Genomic DNA, 24,354 nt, shown 5'->3' with positions numbered 1-24,354 from the left:
CCTTCTGTTTATTATCTCGTTCCTTTCGATTTGTTGTGGAATGTTCAATGAGGATTCGTCTCGTTTCGCCGGCCCAATTTTCTCAATTTGTTGCCAGTTTTTTTGTGGTTTCCTCTGTGAGGTTCGCAGGTTTTATTGATCGTGTTAATTATTCTGCTCATCTCCTAATTCCCTTCTGGGCACCATCTTCTTCTTCCAATCACATTAAACGGTGGATCATTTGAATCATTTTATATATTAGTCTTACTGACGTTGCAAAATTCTCTTTTGGGTTAGTGGGAGTGGAGATGGAATTCATCCCCATTGTAGAGTTCGCCTTGCCTTCGAGGCCTGTCCAGGAAATTGATGAGGAGGTTACAGTAGGGAATTCAGGACGTGTGTTAGTCTGGTTTTAATTATGTTTTTTAAAAAAGGATAGAGAACAAAAGGAGACAAAAATGGAAATAATCTTGATAAATTGAGAAAAGTTTTTGACCAAAATATTTTGTACATATTCGTATACTAAGAAACCAATTAAAATGGGACCCACCCTTAAAATCGATCCAACCTGCTGCTAGAGTTTGTTGGACTTTTCCGTTGAGGCCGGCTTTTTGTGTGATAAAATTCTTTTCTCCGATGGGACTGAGCTGCCCCAATATGGTTCAGGGTGTTATTTGAGGCTGTCGGTTTCTTCTGTTGAGGATGGTCCTTGTGTTTCAGAATTTGCTCCTTTTCCGAGGATGCTTTTTCCGGTCAGGATGATCTTGCCAGATCAACAACTCTTCCCCCTTTTGAGGATCTGTTGTCTTCGTTATGGAACCAAATAAAATAGCAATCATCTTTTTGGTCTCCTTTGCTGAGGGTGACCTTCTGTGTTTCAAAAACTGCTCCTTTCCTGAAGGTGTTTGTGTAATGTTAGAAAATTAACTGAAAATGATGCTGATGATATGACGGTTGAGAAATTACTTGGTTATATTCCCAACACGTTTCACAATTTCTATTTCTCTGTCAATTTCTATTGCTTCGTCAGGGAAAAAGTTGTCCACAAAATTCCAACTCTCAACCGCAGTGAGCAAAAAAAACACTTCAGTGATTAAAAGTCTCAATGTGGAAAGATGTGTTTTTGTTTCTTTTCATCTAACGGTAAAAGATTCAAGTTCTTACTGACTGGCTGATGACGAACAGCAGTCTCGGATGATTCCAGAAAAGTCCAGGCTCCAAAGAAATGTTCCAGAACGTGCAGGAAAGATTCAAATTCCAAACGTCACACTCGTGCCTGCAGTTCAAACAAACACTCTTGTCAGCAGTCACATTACTCTTTATATATATTTATTTATAGATATATACTTTTCTGCTCTTTAGTGACAAGGTTAGGTTGGAGAAGCTGGGGTTGTTCTTCTTGGAGCAAAGGAGGTCGAGGGGAGATTTGATAGAGGTGTCCAAGATTATGACAGGTTTTGATAAGGTGGACAGAGAAAAGCTGTTCGCATCAGCTGATGGTGCAAGGATGAGGGGGACATAAATTTAAGGTTTTGGGCAGGAGATGCAGGGGCATGTGAGGAAGAATATTTTTACACAGCGAACGGTGATGACCTGGAACTCACTTCCTATGAGGATGGTGGATGTAGAGACAATGAATGATTTCAAAATAGAATTGGTTGGGCAGTTGAGGGAAATAGACTTGCAGGGCTATGGGGATAGAAGGGAGCTATGGGACTGACTGACTACAGAGAGTGGGCATTAATTCAATGGGCTGAATGGCCTCCTTCTCTGTCAAATGACTCTTTGGTCGAAAGAGAGAAATTTCAGCTGCTCCAGTCTCTCCAACTGACTGAAATCTTTCATTCCTGGTGCCATTCTCATAAATCTCCTCTGCACCCTCTCTAAGAACTTCACATCTTTCCTAAAGTGTGGGGCCCAGATATAGGGTTCCATTCTAGAGGAATAGAATTGAAAAGCAGTGAGGTTATGTTCAACTTGTTTCGAATCATGGTTAGACTATAGTCAGGATATAGTGTGTTTGGATTTTCACAGAGTATTTGTAATTATGTGAAAGACATGGTTATTCCACAAAATTAAGACTCCATCTTTATTAATGATGTTGATGTGGGGACCGAGTGTAATATATCCAAATTGGTGGATAATTGGCAAAAAAAAATGCATTTCTATAGCACCTTTCATGACTTCCTAAAGCGTTTTACAGCCGATTAAGCACTTTTGAAGTGTAGTCACTGTTGTAATGTAGGAAAGGCTGCAGCCAATTTACACACAGCAAGATCCCACGAACTGCAATGTGAGAATGAACAGATGATATGTTTTTATTGATGTTGATTGATAAATATTGGCCAGGGTACCAGGGGTAACTCCCCTCTTCTTCGAAATAGTTGTCATGGGAACTTATAAATCCACCCATGATTGCAGACAGGGCCCTTGGTTCGCATCTCATTCAAAGATAGCAACTCTGTCAGTGCAGCACTCCCTCCATGCTGACACTTGGAATGTTGGATGTGATTTTTGCTTTCAGGTCCCTGGACTGGGACTTGAACTAACAGCCTCCTGACTGAGAGGCGAAAGAGCGATCCACTGAGCCATGGCTGACCCTTTAAGGCAATACAACGTTTGATAGGGAAAGTTACTGTCAAACTAGTCCCCTTCCAGTATTTATCCAATATCCTTTGTTGCCATTGAGGCCATTCGGCCCATCATGCATGTGCCGGCTCTTTGAAAGTGCTACTCAATTAGTCCCCTTTCCACATGAGCCCTGCAAACTGGTCCCCTTCCAGGATTTATCCAATTCCCTTTGTTGAATCTGCTTTCACCAGCCTTTCAGGCAGTGGATTCCAGATCACAACACCTCACTGTGTAAAGATTTATCTTCCTCATTTCCCCTCTGGCTTTTATGTCAATCACCTTCAATCTGTGTCCTCTGGTTAACAAACCTTTTGTCAATGGAAACAGTTGGTCTTTATTTACTTGATGGAAACCATTGGCGATCTTGAACACCTCTATCACATCTCATCTCAGCCTTCGCTGCACTAAGGAGAACAACCTCTCCAGTGTGTTCACATAACTGAAGTTTCTCATACCTGTCACTGTACTAAATCCCTGCATTCTTTCCAAGGCCTAAAAATGGGGTTAATTTCTCGAGAAATAGCATTGAAAAGCAGAGAAATGTTAAACTTGTATCGAGCCTTGGTTGGACCAGACTTGGAATAGTGTGAATAGTTCTGGGTCTCCATCATTATAATAAGGATAGAGGGGAATTCGAGAATGTGCAAGAAAGATTCCCAAGGACAAGAGCAGGACTGAGAGTAAGTTACAGTAAAGATTGAACAGGCTAGGGCTTTACACTCTTGAAAGGGAAGGCTGAGGACTGACTTGATCGAGGACTTTAAGATTACGAAGGGAGGCAACAAGCTTTACATCATCATGTTATCACTGTCTGTACAGGATAGAAATTCAGAACTCATCATGTTAGTTGTCATAGATTATGTGATAGAGAATCATCCTCCCTCTGAACCTATAAATCTCCGTACCCCCCACACTCTCTCCAGACTATAGATTGCAACTCTAATTAATCCTACGATCCTCCTCCGGTTTTTTCCATAATTCTCCTCCCCTGAAGGGGGCGTCACAATCAAATCCAGTGACTACCCATATGTACTTTGTGTCAGGGTGGGGTCACTGCGCCCCCCACTTTCCATCCCAGTCCCAGTAGTTTGGAGACTAGGCTCTGGAGGAATAATGGCAGCCGGAGCTCCCAGAATAGACCGCGCTGGGGAAACCGCTCTATTCCCGGCCCGGGATTGCGCATGTCTAAGAGAGAGGTGAAGATGCGCATGTGCAGAGACTGGCTTTTCCCATTGGCTAACCGCTCATCCGTCACGTTGGTCAAAGGGTCTCCCTCCACCGCGAAGGATTCCGCTGCCGGTGGATAGACCAATGGGAATACTTGGAGGACTGGAAGGACTATGGTCCTCCAGCCAATCAGAGCGCGGGCTTTGTGTCAATGAAGATTGAGCTTCACACAGACTAAAACTGCCTCCTGTGTCCAACATCTGTGAGCAAAACACTTTCTTTTCTCCCCCTTTCCATTTCTTTTCTCATTCTGGGGGCAAATTGTTGACTTGCAGGAACTGAAAGGAAAGGAAGTGAATCCAGGGAGGGTGCAGACTCTGGAAAGGTTGGCCCAGGTCTCTCTCTCTCTCTTAAAGACATTGAGATCCTTTGCTCCCTCAGCTTGACACATTTATTTGTCTGGCTAAAAGGATGGTCTCTTTCCCCATGTTCACAATTAAAGGGGTGGTTTCCCCAGGAGATGGCTGACATTTAAGGGGATAGTAAATTAATATAGGACAGAGATATGTCCAGTGCTGTTATATGGTACGCATTAAATATATTATTTCTGGTTAGGAATAGAATCCATTTATTATTATTTCTACTTTTTTAATATAGTACTGTGTATATTTCCAGTCATTTCCGGCAGCAGCAGCTCACCAGCACCTTTTCAAGGGCAATTAGGGATGGGCAATAAGTGATGCCCACATCCCATGAATGAATATAAGAGTCATTGCAGTACAGAAGGAATCCATTCAGCAACTCGAGTCCATGCCGACTCTCTGTAGAGCAATCCAGTCAGTCCCATTCCCCCTCTATATCCCCGTTCCTCTGTAAGTTTATTTCCTTCAACTGCCCATCCAATTCCATTTTCAAATTCATGATCTTCTCCACTTCCATCACCCTTGTAGGCAGCGATTTTCAAGTCAAGACCGCTCGGTACCTAATAAAAGGTCTTGCTCACATCCACCCTCTATCTCGAATCGATGTATATTAAACACTGTATATTAAACACATTTTAGTCCACTAAATAAAGATGTAGCCGAGCGAGCTGCATGAAGATTTTCAGGTCTTTGTACCCAGGAACGGAAATGGTGTGTATCGATCTGATGATCAGCATGAATCGGCACCTTCAGAATTGGGAGGGTGTATTTTAGGTCCAGCAGAGTGAGAATGGAGAGAGAGTGTGTGGAACGGGAGAGGAAAGAATGTTCCATAACAAGTGGAATTGTCCGTTCTGAATTTTGACCCTGTCCTAACAGTAATGACTTTTGTAAACTCCTTTTACAGGATATTAGAAGGGAAGGATTTTCAGACAAAAATTTCAAACCAAACATCATGTCAAGATCTGACAATCATTTCATTCATTGGGACCAGAATATTGTTGGCATTTGAATCTACCATTTGAAATCTTTGTCTCTTGTGTCTGCTTCAAAAGATTTTAAACATCAGTGTGACTGGAAAAGCACCGAGACACACACACCCAAGTGAGAGTGTTGATGTGCACTTACTGTGGAAAACACTTTGACCAGTTACACAGACTGAAAAATCATTGCACCATCCACAGTGATGAGAGACTCTACACGTGTTCTGTGTGTTCGATGCTTCAACTAATTGTCCCACCTGCAGAGACCCAAGGACATCAGCACCATGGAGAAACTGTGGAAATGTGGGGACTGTGGGAAGGGATTCAGATCCCCATCTAAGCTGGAAACCCATCGACGCAGTCACACTGGGGAGAGGCCATTCACCTGCTCCGAGTGTGGGAAAGGATTCGTTCACTCATCCCATCTGCAAACACACCAGCAGGTTCACACCGGAGAGAGGCCGTACATGTGCTCTGTGTGTGGGAAAGGATTTACTTAGTCATCCCATCTGCAGACACACCAGCGAGTTCACACTGGGGAGAGGCTGTTCACTTGCACCGTGTGTGGGCAGCGATTCACTCAGTCATCCAGCCTACTGAGACACCATGCCAGTCACACCAATAAGAGACCCTTTAAATGCTCTGACTGTGGGTGTGGCTTCAAAAGTGCTGTGGTTCTGATGGCCCACCAGCACATTCACACTGAGGAGAGACCGTTCAGCTGCTCTCACTGCACAAGGAGCTTTGGAATGTCATCCATCCTTCAGACACACCAGTGAGTTCACACTGGAGAGAGACCATTCACCTGCTCTGAGTGTGGGAAGGGATTCAGTGATTCATCCAACATGCAGAAACACCAGCGAGTTCATAACTGATTACAGGGATTGGATTCTGCTGTTGTTGCTGCTGTTAATCACATCCAGGACTGACCCATGTTCATTATGACAGTTGGTGACGTGGGAGGGTCGGAGGGTTTCTTTCTGCTGGACTGGCCGGTCTCACGACTTTGCTTCTAGTGGCTGATGCTCTTTGAACCTGGGAGTGCACATGTTCAGCAGAGCTGATCAAGTCCATTTCTTTTATCCTGGAGAGTAAATAGTGTTTTTCCAACACGACAGGTAGATCTAATATAAATATATTTGTCTCTGTCCCATTGAGTCTACAGCACAGGGCCAGGCCAGTCGGCTCAATTGGTCTCTGTCAGTATTTATGCTCCACATGAGCCTCCACCCACCCATCTTCATCTTCCCCCATTAGCATATCCTTCTATTCCTTTCTCCCTCATGTATCTATCCAGCTTCTCCTTAAATGTATTCATGCTATTCACCTCAACCACTTGCTGTGGTAGCAAGTTCCACATTCTCATCACTCGCTGGGTAAAGAGGTTTCTCATGAAATCCCTATTGGATTATTGAACCCCTTCATCATTTTAAAGACTTCAATCAGGTCACCCTTCAGTCTTCTCTTTTCTAGAGAAAAGCTGCCCCAGCCTTTCCTGAGGGTTAAATGCTCTCAGTTCTGGTATTATTCTTGTGAATCTTTGTTGCTCCTTCTCCAGTGCCTCTATTTCCTTTTTCTAAATGAAGATCACTAAGTCATTGGGGCAGAGGAGGCCATGCAGCCCATCCTGTCAATGCCGGCTGACTGCTTGACAGTTAGTCCCATTTCCTCATTCTATCCCTGTTGCCCTGAAAATTTATTTCCCTCAAGTACCCATCCAATTTCCTTTTGAAACCGTTCACTGTCTCTGCTTCCACCCACCTCGTAGACAGCGAGTTCCAGATCATCACCACTCACTGTGTAAAAACGTTCCTCCTAATTTCCACACTCCCCCCCCTATATCTTTTCATTTTCATTCTTTCATGGGATGTGGGTGTCACTGGCTGGGCCAGCATTTATTGCCAATCCCTAACTACCCTTGAGAAGGTGGTGTTGAGCTGGCTTCTTGAACCGCTGCAGTCCATGTGGTGTAGGTACACCCACAGTGCTGTTAGGAAGGGAGTTCCGGGATTTGACCCAATGCCAGTGAGGGAACAGTGATGTAGATATATCTGCTGTACAAAACCTGTGTCCCCCTCGTCCTCGTACCATCAGCTGATGGGAACAGCTTTTCTTTGTCCACCTTATCTAAACCTGTCATAATCTTGTACACCTCTTTCAAATCTCCCCTCAACCTCTTTTGCTCCAAGGAGAACAACCCCAGCTTCTCCAACCTAACCTTGTGGTTAAAATCCCTCATCCCTGGAACCATTCTGATAAATCTCCTCTCCATCCTCTCAGGGACCCTCACATCCTTCCTAAAGTGTGGTGCAGAACTGGACTCAATACTCTAGCTGTGGCCTAACCAGAGCTTTATAAGGGTTCAGCAAAACTTCCCTGTTTTTGTTCTCAATCCCTCTATTTTTGAAGCCCAAGATCCCATGTGCTTTGCTAATTCCTCTCTCACTCTGTCCTGCCAGCTTCAATGATCTCTGCATATGAACCCCCAGGTCCCTCTGTCCCTGCTCACTCTTTAGAACTGTGCCATTAAGTGTACATTTCCTCTCCCTATCCCCTCTGCCAAATCCCATCACCTCCCACTTCTCTGTATTAAATTCCATCTGCCACCTCAGAGAATGTTAAGGGGAGATTTAAGTGTTAAACTAAACATACAGAGAAGAGGAGGCACTGCTTTCTTTAATTTGTCACCCACAATGAAGATGATCCCCTCCCTTTCAATGCACATGAGGCCCATAGAGCACAGAAGGAGGCCATTCGGCTCATCGTACTCCTGCAGGCTCTTTAAAATAGCTGTCCAATTAATCCCATCACCCTGCAATTTTCTTTTCCTTTCAAGAATCTGTCCCATTCCCTTCTGAAAGATACAGTTGAATTTGCTTCCAGCGCATTTTCAGGCAGTGAATTCCAAATCACAAGAACTCGCTGTGATTTTTAAAACAAAAAAATTTCTCATCTTGGATGTGGGGTGTTTGGATTTTCAAAATGCATTTGGAAAGGTGTCAAACAGGAGGTTCACACACAAAATGAGCTCTCAATCTCTATGAATGATTTCAATGAGGGACCGAGTGTAATATATCCAAGTTTGCTGACAATTAAACAAGGACTTGCATTTCTATAGCGCCTTTCATGACCACAGGACATCCCAAAGTGCTTTACAGCCAAATAAGTACTTTTGAGGGGTAGTCACTGTTGTAATGTAGGAAACACAGCAGCCAATTTACACACAGCAAGATCCCACAAACAGCAATCTGATCATGAGTAGATGATCTGTTTTTAATGAAGTTGATTGAGGGATGGATGTTGACCAGGACACCAGGGATAACTCCCCTGCCCTTCTTTGAAATAGTGGCCGTGGGATCTTTCACATCCACCTGAGAGGGCAGGCAGGGCTGGCAGTTTAATATCTCATTTGAAAGATGTCTACTCTGACAGTGCAGCACTCCTTCAGTGCTGGCACTGGGAATGTGGGCTTTGATTTTTGTTGTCAGGTCCCAAGTGTGGGATTTGAACCCACAGCCTCCTGACCCAGAGGTGAGAGTGTTACCCACTGAGCCACGGCTGACACTATAGACAATACCAAGTTAGAAATGGAAAGTTACCCTTTGCCTCCAGTGTCTAAATCTCATAATAACAACCCCAGGAGACATAACAAGTGTTTGACTGACAAATGTTGAACTGTTGGTTCAGAGCCACAAGTTTCCACTTCCCATTTGAGCCTCCAGCACCTTTCTGTCTCTCTATTGCTCATGTCAAAGCCAGCCAGGCGACGGAGCTGAGGACTGAATTTAGCTGAGAATAACGGGGCCTGCGCCCCAGTTGGGAAACTGCCATGGGCATCGCACTGATAGAGAGACAGGAAGGTGCTGGAGGACCGACTGGGAAATGGGCTCCAACCAATCAGAGCACAGGAGGGGGTGAACGTGTCTGATGGTGACCCGACCCCCGGGGTTCAGTGACCCTGTGTCCAAAGCGGGGAGTCATGGGAACAGGTTACAGAGGAGCCGAAGAGAAACCATTTGGGTCCAAAACATTGTGCACATCCTTTTACTCTGGTTGTCTCTGATCCTCAAGTAATTTTCTGCTTTGTTTTAACCATATTTTGTTTCATTAATAAACACTTCTATCAGTAAAAACATTTGATTTTTCTGGACTCTTCATGATTAGATATCTGCACTTTAGGGAAAGTGGGTGAGATGGGTTGGCAGGCTCTTTAACAGAAAGTGAGTGCATCTAAGGTAATTGGAAAAGGAGCCAGAGGGGGAGATGAGATTTTATTTTTGACCCAACGATGTTAGAAAATGGGGTTCAGGGAGTCAATTTGCCCTTTATCCCCTTTTCCCAAACTCTGAAATGATTCATAGTGATAACCCTTATTGGTGACAGTGGTTAGATTTTATTAAGTATAAATAAGACCTGACACATGCTCATGTCTGAGCAGTAGTATCAAAGTACAGCAGCATTACCATTACACTCTGGGTAGAAGCACCATCTCCACGTAAATGCTCCCTGGTCTGCCCCAGATGCCATGGCACCAGTCAATGCAATATGTAAAACCTCTACAAATCTCTGTGCTCGGGGAATCCCTTCTGATACTTTTTTACGTCACAAAGTCTATGGAGACTGATTTAACCCAATCATTGCCGAGCTAACATTTGAACGAACCAATTACAAAACCTGTCATTGAACCATCTGAACCCACCCAAGCCACATCAAACTCTCAAACAATTGGCTTCCCACGCTCCGTCCCCGGTACAGGGAGTCAGCATTCCCATGCCAAGTAGTGAAAACATGGTGGCCTTGACACCCAGGTGTCGTCTAGGATTCAAGGCACTCTTGTTTACTCTGTCCTCTGGGAGCTGTTCATCTCCCTGTTCCCACATAGCAAGTTGTCTGTTCTCAGCTCTCCAAGATTTCTGCTGAAGTTTGGCCCCTTTTACACTTTTCAGATCAATAAAACATTTGGTCAATGAAGACCCAAACCACAATTTCCCATCCTGTCACCTGTCAACCATCCTCACCCAGAGAGTAATCACAACAGGAATAAAAACAGGAGAAGTGTAACAATCAGATTAAAAATCAATGCACAGCCAGTCATAGTTTTTAATTAAATGTTCACTAATTAGCAACAAATCCTGAAGTAGGGAGTCCCCCAGGATTCTTACAGTCCACACCTTGAGGGGGAGGAGAACTCTCTCCGACCCCTCACTCAATTTCACTCCATTATTTTCCAGTTCTGTCTTGGCCCCGCCTGGGGTAACATCTACTTCATCTTTTCTTCCCCTGAAGGAGCGCTGTGAGTGCTAGGTTACTAGTATATAAGGACATATGTTCCAAGCAGCAGATCAAGCATGGATGTAAAAGATTCTCCAGCTCTCTTCTTACCCCTGACCAACTTGTGGCGAGTTGCCACTCAGTATTATTTCTCACAAGCCCTTCATTGTCCAAATCCATATTTTTCTATCACTTTCAGCTTAGTTTTACTCACTTTTCAACCATGACTGGTGTCTTTAATTCTATCCTGACTGTTTTAAAGTCAGTTTCTCTCTGGAGCGTCAAAATGTTGTCTCATTCCTCTGGCCATATTAACCATTTCATGTCATACTGTTTGTCAAGTCACTGTGTATGTTTGGGACTCTTCCATGTATTTCACCATGAATTTCCTTCTATTAGTTGCTTAACATCTAACAAATCACATCTGCACGTACATTGGTATCCCAATAGCATGACAGACATTTTTTGACTTTCATGTTATTTTATCTAAAGTTCATGGGGGCAGTGGGGGTTGGGGTGTGTGGGGGGCCAGTGGGTCTGCCTGAAGAGTTTTGCTGATCTCTCTGTCTGCAGTCCCAATATTTCAGGTAGTGGCCAGGATTTCAATTGTGGTTTTCTTTTAAAAAAGGGTTCAGAGGCAAATTATATAAACATTTCCGAGAGAAAGCTATCGACTTATTCATCTTGCCTACACTTCCCTGAATTTCACTCGAATGTCCATGGATACCAGATTGATCTATTCCATTCAACTACACCCAAGGTGAGTTATTCCAATTCCTTCACTGCCCAGTGGAATTGTAAACATTCCCATTTTATTCCAGGCATGAACATATCTTGTTTCTTTGTTCCTGCTGGGACTGTTCTCCTTGGAGCAAAGGAGGTTGAGGGGAGATTTGATGGAGGTGTACAAGATTATGACAGGTATTCATCAGCTGGACAAAGAAAAGCTGTTCCCGCCAAGGACGAGGGGACACAGGTTGAAGGTTTTAAGTGAGAGATGTGGGGGGGATGTGAGGAAGAAGTTTTTTTTACACAGCGAGTGAGAATGACCTGGAACTCGCTACCTATGAGGTGGTGCAATCAGAGATGATGAAAGATTTCAAAAGAAAATTGGATGGGCACTTGAAGGCAATAAACTTGCAGGGATACGGGGATATAGAGGGGGAATGGGACTGACTGGATCGCTCTACAGAGAGTCGGCATGGACTCGAGTTACCAAATGGACCTTTTTGAAGGTAACTTTGTAACATTTAACCCATGACCCATGTTGGTGCAGCTGTTCAACAAAACTAACAACTTCTTAAACAAATATTTGACTCGGCCAATGGGAAAAGTATTCCTTATTTACCCACAACAAATTGAGCCAATCAGCTTGGATTCCCTTCTAACTGTGAACTATAACTTGTATCTAAACAGGGTGTCCTGGAACACCTGGTGCTCTGACCCCTTCCTGACCTTAACACCAGTTTTTTGTTCTTAAAGCTACATTACAGTATCTGGAACTGAAAGAGCCAGGCAATTGAAGACTGTTCATTGTTAAGCTTACATACAGTACAATTTGGTAATATAAGCCTTATTAATTACACAAATGTGTCATCGGGGTGAAGTCTAACAGTTAACACTGATAAAGAGGCTGACTCCAGTTATTTTGCAGGGAATCCCCACCCTTTTTAGTGACTTCAGTGCGTTGACATCACCAAACCAGGACAAGTAGAACTTTCACACTCCTTAACCTTGTGTCGATCCTCAGTACGAGGTGAATCTGGGTAACATGTTCACCAATCTGATCCACATACTGTCGAGGTGCAGCCACTGTCTAACACAGCACAGTTGAATGAGTCTGTGACTAACATACTCATCACTGGACCAAAGCTCCTTGTGACTAGTACAATTCCTTCAGAGTGATCATCATCTTCAGCCTCAGAATTCTCTGTGTCATGTGTCACTTCGAAGACCCTGATTTTCCACTTTGGGCAGTTCATCACATAATGATATTTTGAGTCAGACCTGAAACACCTGTTAAAAGCAAAAAACTGCAAATGCTGGAAAACCAAAACAAAAATAAAAATACCTGGAAAAACTCAGCAGGTCTGGCAGCATCTACGGCGAGGAACACTGTTAACATTTCGAGTCCGTATGACTGTTCTGTTGAAGAGTCATACGGACTCGAAATGTTACCTGTGTTCCTCTCCGCAGATGCTGTCAGACCTGCTGAGTTTTTCCAGGTATTTTTATTTCTGTTCTGAATCACTTGTTAACTGTTCCCTGGTCATCCCTGGGGTTCATTCACCTATTGGTGCTGTTCTAACCCTGTTGTGATATCCAGATCTGCTACAGATGCTTTTGCCCTCATTCAAAACCTGTCAAAGTCAAATATACTTCATAGGGATCCACTAGAACATCTTTCTTGTAAATCTCATCAATGAACCTAAATAGAAAATCCAAACCTTCGTCAGTATCCAACTGATGGGCATCCAGCTCACTAAATACTTTGTTTCTGATTTAATTTTGTTGGGAGATGACGATGCCAAGACCAGACCTTGTTTCCTCCTTGGTAGGGACGTAACCCGTGTCCACATCTCCACCTCATTCTTCCACTGGTCGTGTGGCTCAGACTCCGAGAACATCGGCGGGTAATCAGACCCTGACAATTTCCACTTGCTTTCAGCCATTTCTCACAAAAGCTATTCAGATTGTAAGTTTCTGTCTGAAATTTTATTTTCCTTTAGTTTCCAACCTTCATCATGAGACAAGCATTCTCTGTTACCCTGTTATAATCCTGACAGCCTGATGGTGAAGGAGTAAACCGGAGCCAGTCTTTACTTGGTATAGATTTATTCACTGAGTGAAACATTACAGGTATATACATTTTGACTCGACTCCACTCTATGTCAGTAAGAGTCTCTTTATCTGTGCTCAAGAAACTATCCAATCCATGACACCCACCTGTATATACTTAACCTCAATTGATACAATTAACACCCACAGTCAGAGCATCTAAAAGGTCTCTAATCAGTGTGAACTGTCTGGTGTCTCAGCAGCTCGGATGAACAAGTGAATCCCTTCCCACACTCAGAGCAGGTGAACAGCCTCTCCCTGGTATGAACTCGCTGGTGTCTCAGCAGGGTGGATGAATCACTGAATCCCTTCCCACACTTGGAGCAGGTGAACGGCTTCTCCCCGGTGTGAACTCGCTGGTGTGTCAGCAGGCTAGATAACGGAGTGAATCCCTTCCCACACTCAGAGCAGGTGAACGGCCTCTCCCTAGCTGGTGTGTCAGCAGGTCACACAACCGAGTGAATCTCTTCCCACATTCTGAGCAGATCAGCCAGTCTCCGGTGTGAATGCGCTGGTGTGTCAGCAGGTAGGATGACCGAATGAATCCCTTCCACTCTCAGAGCAGGTGAATGGCCTCTCCTCAGTGTGAACTTGCTGGTGAGTCAGCAGGGAGGATGAATCACTAAATCCCTTCCCACACTCAGAACAGGTGAAAGACCTTTCACCGGTGTGAACTCGCTGATGTCTCTGCAGGTTGGATGAATGACTGAATCCCTTTCCACACTCAGAGCAGGTGAATGGTTTCTCCCCGGTGTGAACTCGCTGGTGTTTCTGCAGGTTGGATGAATGACTGAATCCCATTCCACACTCAGAACAGGTGAAGGGTCTCTCCCTGGTGTGAACTCGCTGGTGTGTCTGCAGGTGGGATAACTGACTGAATCCTTTCCCACACTTGAAGCAGGTGAACGGCCTCTCTCCGGTGTGACTGCGTCGATGAGTTTCCAGTTCAGACGGGACTTTGAATCCCTTCCCACAGTCTCCACATATCCACGGTTTCTCCATGGTGCGTGTGTCCTTGTGTCTCTCCAGGTTCGACGATCAGTTGAAGCCTTGTCCACACACTGAACATGTATAAGTCTCTCCTCACTGTGAGTGTTGATGTTTTTTCAGGCTGTGTATTTGGTGAAAGCTCTTTCCAGAGTCAGTGCACTGGAACCCTCTCACTCACGTGTGTGTGTCTTGGTGCTTTTCCAGTCACACTGATGTTGGAAACCTTTGCAAGCAGACAGAACAGACAAACATTTCTCCTTCCAGATTCAAAAGCCGATCATATTCAGCTCCCGATGAATGGGGTGACTCTGTCAGATCTTGATGTGAAGTTTAGTTTGAGATTTCTGGCTGCAAATCCTCCCCTTTGAATATCCTGTTAAAGGAGTTTACAAAAGTCATCACTATCAGTACAGGATAGAAATTCAGAACAGACAATTCTCGTTTCTATGGAATATTCTTTCCTCTCTCGCTCCCCAAAAGCTGTAAAGCTCCATCCCACACACTCTCACTCCATTCTCACCCTGCTGTACCTCATATACACCCAATAGTACTGCACTAAAAATGTGTGTAATACACAGGACTCTATTACATGATGGCATCACCACCAAACACATCTTCCCTTCACCCCCCTGGCAGCATTCCGTAGGGATCGTTCCCTTCGTGACACCCTGGTCCATTCCTCCATCACCCCCTACTCCTCAACCCCCTCCTACGGCACCTCCTCATGTGAACGCAAGATATGCAACACCTGCCCCTTCACTTCTTCTCTCCTCACCGTCCAAGGGCCCAAACACTCCTTTCAAGTGAAGCAGTATTTCACTTGCATTTCCCCCAACTTAGTCTACTGCATTCGTTGCTCCCAATGCGGTTTCCTCTACATTGGAGAGACCAAACGCAGACTGGGTGACCGCTTTGCGGAACACCTTCGGTCTGTCCGCAAGCATGACCCAGACCTCCCTGTCGCTTGCCATTTTAACACTCCACCCTGCTCTCTTGCCCACATGTCTGTCCTTGGCTTGCTGCATTGTTCCAGTGAAGCTCAACGCAAACTGGAGGAACAGCACCTCATCTTCCGACTAGGCACTTTACAGCCTTCCAGACTGAATATTGAGTTCAACAATTTTAGATCTTAAACTCCTTCCTCCATCCCCACCCTCTTTCCGTTTCTTCCCCCTCCTTTTTGTTTTTTCCAATAATTTATATAGATTTTTCTTTTCCCACCTATTTCCATTATTTTTAATGTATTGCACTGATCATTTATATATACCTTTTATGCCCTTTTAGTCTTATTTCACCCCACCCCCACTAGACCTATCTGTACCTTGCTTGTCCTGCTATCCATTCTTAATTAGCACATTCTTTTAGATAATATCACCATCTTCAACACCTCTTTGTTCTTTTGTCTGTGACATCTTTTGGTTATCTCCTCCTATCCCTGCTTGCTTGTCCCAACAACCACCCCCCACTTCTCTCTCCCCACCTCCCCACCCCCCCACACACCCCCTTAAACCAGTTTATATATCACCCCTCTCCTATTTTTACTTAGTTCTGTTGAAGGGTCATGAGGACTCGAAACGTCAACTGTACTCTTCTCCGCCGATACTGCCAGACCTGCTGAGTTTTTCCAGGTATTTTCTATTTTTTGTTTTGGAGGACCGGAAGGACGTTGGTCCTCCAGCCAATCAGCCTAATCTAGTTTTGTCATGAAGTTCATTTGTTATCCTTCTAGTCTTGGAGGACAGTACTGTAGCTAATTAATATATTTCCAGTGATGGAGTAATTCTGACACAGAAGGAGTCCATTTGAGAACTCAAGTCCATACCAACTCTCTGTAGAGCGATCCAGTCAATCCCATTCCCCTTCTATACCCCCGTTCCCCTGCACGTTCATTTCCTTCAAGTATCAATACAATTTCATTTAGAAATTATTGATCGTCTCTGGAACCACCACCCTCATAGGCAGTGGGGTTCAGGACATCACTACTGGCTGTTAAAATAAAGTTCATCCCCACAGCATCATGTATCACTAATCATGTAATAGAAAATAAAATAAGGGACACTTAAGCCGTGGGGGAGGCATGGGTGGGGGTGAGATGCTTGTGACTGTGAGAGCAGGTTGGGGGTGTTTGGGCTTCAATATGAGAGGGGCTGGGGAGGATGGGTCTTGAGACAATAATAGTGGGAGCGGTGGGGTTTAAAATCAACTAAAACTTACAACGTTTCTTCTTCAGTCACAAGATCATCATCTATCTGCTGGCCGACTCATTCACTTGCTGTCCCACTTAAATCACTCAAACTCACCCCGGAGACTCTGGGATCAGTTTCCCACAGGCTGTCCTAAAACCACAGGCAAAAAGACAAAATAAGGAGGAATCCCTTAAAATACAGGACAGTTAATCACCCTGAAATTGACCCCTTAAATGCCAGCCATCACTTGGGGAAACCACCCCTTTAATTGTGAACATTAGGAAAGAGACCAAAACAAAAACAGAATTACCTGGAAAAACTCAGCAGGTCTGGCAGCATCGGCGGAGAAGAATAAAGTTGACACTTTGAGTCCTCATGACCCTTCAACAGAACTGAGTAAAGTTAGGAGAGGGGTGAAATATAAGCTGGTTTAAGGTGGGGGTGGTGGGGGTGTGGAGGGAGAGAAGAGGTGGGGGGGTGGTTGTAGGGACAAGCAAGCAGTGATAGGAGCAGATAATCAAAAGATGTTACAGACAAAAGAACAAAGTGGTGTTGAAGGTGGTGATATTATCTAAGAGAATGTGCCAATTAAGAATGGATGGCAGGACACACAAGGTACAGCTCTAGTGGGGGTGGGGTGAAATAAGACTAACAGGGCATAAAAGGTATAAATTTACCCTCACCCCTCTCCTAATTTTACTCAGTTCTGTTGAAGGGTCATGAGGACTCGAAACGTCAACTTTATTCTTCTCCGCCGATGCTGCCAGACCTGCTGAGTTTTTCCAGGTAATTCTGTTTTTGTTTTGGATTTCCAGCATCCGCAGTTTTTTGTTTTTATTTAGGAAAGAGACCATCCTTTTAGTCAGACAAATAAATGTGTCAAGCTGAGGAAGCAAAGGACGTCAATGTCTTTAAAAAAGAGAGAGAGAGAGAGAGAAACAAAAGATGTTAGTGCCTGAAATCAATTGGGAATGTTTGATTTCTGTTTTAAAAATATGATGAATATATTGTATTGGACAGTAAAGGAATTGGAGTAACTCACCCGGGTGATCAGTGGAATGTATCAATCTGGTATCTACCTACATTCTAGTGAAAGACAGGGAGGTGTAGATGAGATGAATAAGTTGATAGATTTCTCTGGGAGATATTTCTATCATTTGCCTCTGAACCTTTTTTTTAAAGGAAAATCATATTTGAAAACCGAAAGGTGTAAAAAGGGCCAAACTTCAGCAGAAATCTAGCAGAGCTGAGAACAGACGACTTGCTATGTGTGAACAGGGAGATGAACAGCTCCCGGAGGACAGAGAAAACAAGAGTGTCTTGAATCCTAGATGACACCTGTGTGTCAAGGCCACCATGTTTTCACTGCTTGGCATGGGAATGCTGACTCCCTGTACCGGGGACGGAGCGTGGGAAGCCAATTGTTTCAGGCTTGGGCAGGTTCAGATGGTACAATGACAGGTTTTGTAATTGGTTTGTTCAAATGTTAGCTCGGCAATGATTGGGTTAAATCAGTCTCCATAGACTTTGTGACGTAAAAAAGTATCAGAAGGGATTCCCTGAGCACAGAGATTTGTAGAGGTTTTACATATTGCATTGACTGGTGCCATGGCATCTGGGGCAGACCAGGGAGCATTTACATGGAGATGGTGCTTCTACCCAGAGTGTAATGGTAATGCTGCTGCACTTTGATACTACTGCTCAGACATGAGGATGTGTCAGGTCTTATTTATACTGAATAAAACCACTGTCACCAATAAGGGTTATCACTGTGAATCATTTCAGAGTTTGGGAAAGGGGATAAAGGGTTAATTGTCTCCCTGAAACTCATTTTCTAACATCGCTGTGTCAAAAATAAAATCTCATCTCCCCCTCTGGCTCCTTTGCCAATTACCTTAGAGGGACTCACTTTCTGTTAAAGAGCCTGCCAACCCCTCTCACCCACTTTCCCTAAAGTGCAGATATCTAATCATGAAGAGTCCAGAAAAATCAAATGTTTTTACTGATAGAAGTGTTTATTAATGAAACAAAACATGGTTAAAACAAAGCAGAAAATTACTTGAGGATCAGAGACAACTAGAGTAAAAGGACGTGCACAATGTTTTGGACCCAAATGGTTTCTCTTCGGCTCCTCTGTAACCTGTTCCCATGACTCCCCGCTTTGGACACAGGGTCACTGAACCCCGGGGGTCCGGTCACCATCAGCCACATTCACCCCCTCCTGTGCTCTGATTCGTTGGAGGCCCATTTCCCAGTCAGTCCTCCAGCACCTTCCTGTCTCTCCATCAGTGCGACGCCCATGGCAGTTTCCCAACTGGGGCGCAGGCCCCGTTATTCTCAGCTAAATTCAGCCCTCAGCTCCGTCGCCTGGCTGTCATTGACATGAGCAATAGAGAGACAGAAAGGTGCTGGAGGCACAAATGGGAAGTGGAAACTTGTGGCTCTGAACCAACACTTCAACATTTGTCAGTCAAACACTTGTTATGTCTCCTGGGGTTGTTATTATGTAATTTAGACACTGGAGGCAAAGTGTAGCTTTCCATTTCTAACTTAGTATTTTCTATACTGTCAGCCATGGCTCAGTGGGTAACACTCTCCCTCAAAGACAACCAGAGTAAAAGGATGTGCACAATGTTCTGGACTCAAATGGTTTCTCTTTGGCTCCTCTATACCCTGTTCCCGTGACTCCCCGCTTTGGACACAGGGACACTGAACCCTGGGGGTTGGGTCACCTTCAGCCCCAGTCGCCCCGTTCCGTGCCCCGATTGGTTGGAGGCCCATTTCCCAGTCAATCCTCCAGCACTTTCCTGTCTCTCTATTAGTGCGATGACCATGGCAGTTTCCTAACTGGGTTGCAGGCCCCCGTTATTCTCAGCTAAATTAAGCTCTCAGCTCCGTAGCCTGGCTGTCATTGGCACAAGAAATAGAGAGACAGAAAGCTGCTGGAGGCTCAAATGGGAAGTTGAAACTTGTGGCTCTAAACCAAGTATTAGGATCTCTGTAAAGACCGGTAAATTGTAAAAAGAAATTCAAATTGCCAGTGAACAAATTAAATGATCACAAAACAAGACATCAAGTTTTATGACTTTTACTGCAATAAACAAACTAGAAGCAACATTGGCTAAACACCATTTTTGTGGGCAACGTATACCTTAAACTATCAAACAGAAACAGAACTTTACTCTTTTAATTTTAACATAATCAAAAATCCCACTCCATGGTTAAACTTTACTCTGTTCCTGAAGGAGACACTCAATTATCCTGGAACCTGTCCAAAGTGATTCTTTGCTCCTGAGGGTTTACTTCCATTCTTTACCTTTCCCAGTCTGGCAACCTTCAACCCCAGAACTGTCTTTCACAGTGAAGGTTCTCCTGGGTTCTCCCTCTAACTCAAGCAAGGCGAATCTTTCGGTATCATTTTAAATCCTAGTGAATTTGGTCTTTTCAATCTGAGCGCAAGGTCCCATCCACATTCGCGTGTGTTGAAACAGAGACTTGCCACCTCTATCAGCTCTCTCTCTCTCTCTTTTAGATCCTGGCAGACTGATCGGAATGTGAAATTCAGAGAAGCCTTTTAGGAGAATTTTACAACCCGATCCTACAATGGCTTCCCATGCATCCTTCCCCAATCAAAGCCCATCTCCATGGCAATGTGAATCACATGGGCCTTGGATCCAGGTAGAAATGCCAATTAGTTATCCAGACTCCCAACATCATTCTATCTGGAAATTAAATAGACAATTGAAGTATAACCTTTAACAAAATCTGACATTTTCAATACCTCCCTGGACTTTGGAGACAAACAGACTAACTGATATTGAAGGATGCATGACACTAAGTGGGGACAGGAAGCTTGGAAAAGGTGAAGGGGTGGCATTGTTAATTAATGATTAATCATTAGCGTAATAGAGAGGGATGATGTAAGCTCAGGATACCAGGATATAGAAGCAGTTTGTGTAGAGATCAGAAATGATAAAGGCAAGAAGTCACTTGTGGGAGTTGTGTAACAGTAACCACATGGTAGAATGGAATATAAAGGAAGAAATAATGGGAGCTTGTCAGACATTACAGCGATAAATATGGGGGATTTTAATCTATGTATACACTGGAAAAATCAGATGGGCCAAGGTAGCCTAGATGGGGAGTTCATAGAACATTTTCAGGATAGTTTCTTAGAACAGCACATACTGGAGCCAGAGGGCATGCAAGATTAAACCTAATGTTGTGCAATGAGATGAGATTAATTAATGACGACACAGTGAAGGCACCCCTAGGTAGCAGCAATCACAATATGATTCAATGTTATCTTAAATTTGAGGGAGAGAAGAGTGGGTCCAAGATTAGTATTTTAAACTTAAAGAAGGGCAGTTATGAGGGTATGAAAGCAGAGCTAACTAAACTAAACTGACAAATTAGGTTATGGGATGTGTCAATAGAGATGGAGTGGCAGACATTTAAGGGGATATTTCAGGATATACAGAATAGATACATTCCAACAAGAAAGAAAAATTCCAAAGGGAGGACGCACTATCCATGGTTAACTATAAAAGTTAAAGATAGTATCAAGCTTAAAACAAAAAGAGCTGGCAGGTAAGAAGACTGGACAGAATATAAAAACAGCAAAGACTGACTAAAAGATCGATAAGGAGGGAAAAATTAGAGTACGAGAGAAAGCTAGCTGGAAATAGAAAAACAGATACTAAGTGTTTCTATAGATGTTTAAAAAAGAAAAGAGTTAACAAAGTGATCGTTGGTCTTATAGAAAGTGAGTCTGGAGAATTAATAATGGAAAATAAGGAGATGGCAGATGAATTGAACAGTTATTTTGCATCGGTCTTCACTATAGGGGATACAATTAACAACCCAGAAATAGCTGTAAATCAGGAAATGGAAAGGAGGATGAATTCAAGAAAATTACAATCACCACAGAAGTGGTACTGAGCAAATTGTTGGAGCTGTAGGCTGACAAGAACCCAGGTCCTGATGGACCTCATCCTCAGGTCTTAAAAGAAGTGGCTAGTGAGATAGTTGATACATATGTTTTAATTTTCCAAAATTTCCTAGATCCAGGGAAGATTAGATTGGAAAATGGTGAATGTAACTCCTTCATTCAAAAAGGGAGGGAGATAGGAAACTGGAAACGACAGGCCAGTTAGCTTAACATCTGTCAAAGGGAGAGTCAACATGGCTTTGTGAGAGGGAAATCATGTTTATCCATCTGATTGGAGTTCTTTGAAGAAGTAACATCTGCTGTGGTTAAAGGGGAACCAGTGGAATACTATTCTTAGATTTCCAGAAAGCATTTGATAAGGTGCCACATCAAAGGTTATTGCAGGAAATAAAAGTTAATGCTGTAGATATTGGAATGGATAGAAGATTGGTCAGCTAACAGGAAACAGAGAGCAGGCATAAATGGGCCATTTTCTGATTGGCAAAATGTGACAAGTGGTGTGCGCCACAGGGATCAGTGCTGGGGCCTCAACTTTTTGCAATTTATATTGGACAAAGGACCAAATTTGCTAAATTTGCAGATGACACTAAGGTAAGTAGTAAAGTAAGTTGTGAAGAGGACATAAGGAGGCTACAAAGGGATATTGACAGGTTAAGTGAGTAGGGAAAGGTCAAGCAAATGGACCATATCCACTTTGGCAGGAAGAATAAAAAATAAGCATACAGTGAGAGATTGCAGAGCTCTGAGATGCAGAGGGATTTGGGTGTCCTTGTGCAAGAATTGCAAAAGCTAATTATTCAGGTACACCAAGTAATTAGGAAAGCTAACCACAGAAGGTTATCATTAGAAGTAGGAAGGTTATGCTTCAGTTATACAGGGCATTGGTAAGACCATATCTGAAATACGGTGTATAGTATTGGTCTCCTTATTTAAGGAAGGCTGTAAATGTGTTGGAAGCAGTTCAGAGAAGGTTTACTGGACTAATACCTGGGATGGGCGGGTTGTCTTATGAGGAAAGTTTGGACAGGCTGGGCTTGTATCTGCTGGAGTTTAGAAGGGTAAGAGGTGACTTGATTGAAACATATAAGATCCTGAGGGGCCTCGACAGGGTGGACGTGGAGAGAATGTTTCCTCTTGTGGGAGAATCTGGAAATTGGGGTCACGGTTTAAAAGTAATGGGTCGCCCCTTTAAGACAGAGGAGAACATTTTTCTCTTAGAAGATAATGAGCCTTTGGAACTCTCTTCCTCAAAGCAGAGTCTTTGAATATTTTAAAGCAGAGCTAGATAGATTCTTGATAAGCAAGAAGTAAAAGGTTATTGGGGGGTAGGTGGTAATGTGGAGCTGAGGTTACAATCAGATCCGCCAGGAACGTATTGAATGTGGAGCAGGCTCAAGGGGCCGAGTGGCCTACTCCTGTTCCTAATTCATATGTTCCTCTGTTATCACATCCTTTATAATAGATTCTAGCAGTTTCCCTACTACTGATGTCAGGTTAATAGGTCTGTAGTTCCTCATGTTCTCTCTCCCTCCTTAAATAGTGGGTGACATTTGCCACCTTCCAATTTGCAGGAACCATTCCAGAATCTATAGAATTTTGGTAGATGATCACCAATGCATCCACTATCTCTACAGCCACCTCCTTCAACACTCTGGGATGTAGATCACCAGGTCCAGGGGATTTAACAACTTTCAACCCCATTCATTTCTCCCGTACTACTTTTTTACCAATACTAATCTCTATCTGTTCTTCATGCTCACCAGTCCCTTGGTTCTCTAGTATTTTTGGGGTGATTTCTGTATCTTCCTCTGTGAGGACAGACACACATTGTTTAGCTTCTCTGCCAATTCCTTATTCCTCATTATAAATTCTCCTGTCTCTGCCTGGAATGGACCCACATTTCTCTTTGATAATCTTTTCCTTTTCACATACCTATAGAAGCTTTAACAGTCGCTTTTTATGCTTCTCACCAGTTTGCTCTCAAGTTCGATTTTCTCTTTCTTTATCAGTTTCTTGGTCCTCATTTGCTGAATTCTAAAAAATGCTCCAATCCTCAGGCTTACTCCTTATTAGGACCAAATTCAATCTTCAACTTCTCTTGTTAGCCACGGTTGCATCACTTTTCCTGTTGGGTTTTTGATCCTTAAAGGGATCTATATTTGTTGCAAATATGTAATAATTCCTTCAATGTTAGCTTTTGCTTGTCTACCGTCATAACTTTTCATGTAGTTTCCCAATTTACCACAGCCAACTTGACCCTCAAACTGTGATAGTTTTCCTCTGTGAGAAACACCCAGATAAATGAAACAAAAGAACCATCTAGCCAGCACAGCCCATCTCCATGGCAACATGGCATGATTTGGGGGGTTCCAAACAGAAAGGCAAACAAAATACCTTCTACATTCCAAACACCTTTTCATTCTGTGATCCTTGTGAAATATGAAACTAGATATTCGTAACAAGGCTCAAAGAGCACCAGCCACTGGGGACAAAGTCGTGGGACTGGTCAGTCCAGCGGAAAGAAACCCTCCGACCCTCCCACTTCACCAACTGTCAGAATGAACATGGTTCAGTCCTGGATGTGATTAACGGCAGCAATAACAGCAGAATCCAAACCCTGCAATCACTTGTGAACTCGATGATGTGTCTGCGGGTGGGATGACTGAGTAAATCCTTTCCCACACACGGAGCAGGTGAATGGCCTCTCCCCAGTGTGAACCTGGTGGTGTGATTGCAGGTGGTGTAACCGAGCAAACCCCTTCCCACACTCAAAGCAGGTGAACGGTCTCTCTCCGGTGTGACTGCGTCAATGAGTCTCCAGCTTCGATGGGGTTTTGAATCCCTTCCCACAGTCTCCACATTTCCATGGTTTCTCCATGGTGCGGGTGTCCTTGTGTCTCTCCAGGTCTGACAGTCAGTTGAAGCCTCGTCCACAC

The 24,354-nt window shown here is 43.7% G+C and overlaps 3 protein-coding genes across 3 annotated transcripts in view; 1 reads left to right on the top strand and 2 right to left on the bottom strand.

Annotated features, from left to right (window-relative positions):
- LOC144696973 (uncharacterized) overlaps positions 1-24,354 on the top strand; it is a 280,733-nt gene that overhangs the window by 8,723 nt on the left and 247,656 nt on the right. The window lies entirely within an intron of this gene.
- The window catches only part of LOC144697953 (uncharacterized), a 113,597-nt gene that overhangs the window by 56,560 nt on the left and 32,683 nt on the right, over positions 1-24,354 (bottom strand). The gene's annotated exons all lie outside the window — the stretch shown is intronic.
- LOC144697199 (uncharacterized) overlaps positions 11,905-24,354 on the bottom strand; it is a 243,973-nt gene continuing 231,523 nt past the window's right edge. The window contains exon 3 of the transcript XR_013580318.1: positions 11,905-12,186. The gene's annotated coding sequence lies outside the window, so the exon portion shown is untranslated. The remainder of the gene's footprint in view (positions 12,187-24,354) is intronic.

Source organism: Cetorhinus maximus, chromosome 23 (assembly GCF_964194155.1).
Source record: "Cetorhinus maximus chromosome 23, sCetMax3.hap1.1, whole genome shotgun sequence".
In the NCBI taxonomy this organism is placed as follows: Eukaryota; Metazoa; Chordata; class Chondrichthyes; order Lamniformes; family Cetorhinidae; genus Cetorhinus; species Cetorhinus maximus.
This window is presented reverse-complemented; position numbering and strand designations above follow the sequence as displayed.